Source organism: Chiloscyllium plagiosum, unplaced genomic scaffold (genome assembly GCF_037043375.1).
Source record: "Chiloscyllium plagiosum isolate Xiang-an unplaced genomic scaffold, Cpla_swu_hap1 HiC_scaffold_38, whole genome shotgun sequence".
In the NCBI taxonomy this organism is placed as follows: domain Eukaryota; kingdom Metazoa; phylum Chordata; class Chondrichthyes; order Orectolobiformes; family Hemiscylliidae; genus Chiloscyllium; species Chiloscyllium plagiosum.
Genome location: NW_028270176.1, coordinates 27,597,173 through 27,600,062, shown reverse-complemented (window position 1 = coordinate 27,600,062; position 2,890 = coordinate 27,597,173).

Below are 2,890 nucleotides of genomic sequence, written 5' to 3'. Positions count from 1 at the left end.
AAAGAAGTTGTTCTCTTTATCTAACCCCGTGCTGTCCCTGTCCTGGGAGTGTGAGATAGGGGTCAGTGTAGAGAGCGCTTTACCCTGTATCTAACCCCATGCTGTCTCTATCTTGCCTCAAAAAAGACTATATCTCAGAAGTGGACACAAGAACAGGGCCATCATTAAGACGTCACAGCTATATTGATTTATTTAGCATTATCACATTCAAACACTTTTGGTTGAGTCACAGAAGGCAAACAAACATTTTCCTGAAAGTTTCATGGTAACAATCATTTAAATACATAAGAAATTCATCACACCTTGGAACTAACATCAGCAAGAAACAACACAATTTGAAGTTAAATATTTAAACACTTATAATTTAATAATTTAAATTTAAGTTACGCTCAGCTGATTCAGTCAGTGGAAGTGTGGGCAGGAGTTGGCTGAAAACTTGACAGGGATCAAACCTCTGGAGTTTCTCTCTAATCCTTTACAGCTCTCTCTCCTCCTCCTAACTCCTCAGCTACGTTTCTGATCATGCTTTCAGATGACCTTGGCTCAGTATCAATGAGTGTTCCTGTCAAGCACCTTGGGACAGTTTACCGTACTAAAGGCTCTTTGTAAATGTAAAAGGTGAAATCAAGAATTGGGGATGTATAAGTCAGCAAAGCTCAGTGAAAGCTCTATCACGGTCACTTGTGATTCACCAATTCTCAACCATTCAGTGCATCTCCCAGCATTAAAAGCAGCAGTGCTGCTGTGTATGCTTAGACATGCAGACAGAACAGAGACACATAACAAATGTCCAAATATACAAGCAAACCTACACATAATAAACATACAAATTACACACACAGGTGCCAACACACAGGCATAGAGACAGTCCCACACACAAACACATATGTACTTAACATGTATACGCACATCCACACATACATGCTAACAGAGACAGACCCACAGAAACATACACACACATGTACTACCATATATATACACACACACAGGCATATCCATGCTAAGAGACATACAAAAACAGTCACACAGACTTTAAGACACAAACACACACATCTTTAAGCAGACACCTAACAGAAACATTCAGATATTGGAATATGCATGCAACAGTCAAACAGGTACTCAAATAAAAAGACGCTGATCCAGAAATGCGTGCAAACAGACACACTCTAATTCATACAGAAGGTAACAGGCAGCAGCATTTGGACACATGCCAACATAGACACACAAGCAAACCCTATACATGTATACGCATGCTGACACCATCCTGCAAACAGACACAAACGGACTGACTTTAATAAAACATGGCCCTGTTGTCAGTACGCAAGTCCCTCATGCAGACATCTGACAAGCTGAGAAAAACACAGAATAGACAGATATGAACTGGTGAGGAGGGAGAGAGGAAGGGAAAGAAGGGAGGAGGAAGAGGCGAGAGGGGGAAGGGGAGATGAGAAAGGGTGAGAGGTGAAAAGAGGCAAGGGGGGGAAGAAGAGGCAAGAGGGAGGGGGGAAAAGAGGCAAGGGGGGGGAAAAGAGATGAGAGAGGAGGGGGAAGAGAGGAGTCTCGATCTCTGCCAGAAGGCATCCTTCTGTAGCAGATTGAAGATCAAGTTAAGCATATTTCCCTTTGCATGGACAACAATGTAAATACCTAACCCAGTGACAACTGAACACAGTCTGACTGAATAAACAGCCAAGCTGATTCCCAGTCAGCATCGAATTCGCTAACTGCGATGGAAACGACTGACCTCAATGCGACAGGACTGATAGGTCTTTTTTTACTTAATCTGTTATTAATATCGTGCTTTCCTTTCACAATCTCAGGATGTCACAAAGTGCTTTACAGCCCATGCAATACACACTTCTTTAAAATAAGGTCACTGAGTTTTGAGAAGATTTGTAACTCAGGTCACCGTTCTAAGAAAGGGAATGTGGAAGGAGCAAGATTCCACAACCAGCAACATGTGAACAATCAGATGATTTGTGCTTTAGTGATGTTGATGACAAGATAAATGTTGCCCCAGGGTACTGGGCAGAGCTCCCCTCAAACATCCCCAGCCCTAATGTGTCAGACTGATTTATAGGCTCACGCCTTTGGAGTGGAGATTCACAACCTTCTGATTCAGAGACAGGAGAGCAAAAGTGAAAGAGCTCCCCTCCCTGTTCTCGAAGAACACCAGCTTTTAGAGTTACTGAAAATGTGTTCCCCCCCTCCCCCCCAACCACACACTTACAAGGACCATCAGGCTCCTTCACTCGGACATGAAATAAAGTATCAGGAGCGTGACTGGAGAGAGCAGTAACCATGTTGCCTCACGGCTAAGGTAAGGAAGGAGCGGCCTGGCTTTCCCCCAGAACATGAACCAAGTTAAAAACCAAGCAACTGCATCTTTTGGTCAACATTCAACCAAAGCTATCACCTCATCAGCAAAGGGTGAATATATTGAGAAACAGATACTGATGGGAGAGACAGAGGCAGGAAGAGACATGAATACACACATATACTGCCAGAGAGACACACAGGATCAGACATCTACACATAGTGACACACAGACACATACACTGAAGGGTCCTAACCCGAAACGTCGATTTTCCTGCTCCTCCGATGCTGCTTGACCTGTTGTGCCTTTCCAGCTCCACACTTTATAGACTCTGCTGTCCAGCGTCTGCAGTCTTTACCATCTGGAACTCACTGACAGAGAGAGACAGAGACACAGGAACAGGCAAATACACTGACAGAGAGAGACAGACGTAGACACATACACTTACGGGGAAAGACAGAGATAGTATATGAACAGAAATAGAGCGACAGACAATGAGATATAAACAAACATACACGTACACTGACAGAGAGCGAGGTAGAGATGTGCAATATAGCCCACTCCATGTTGCAG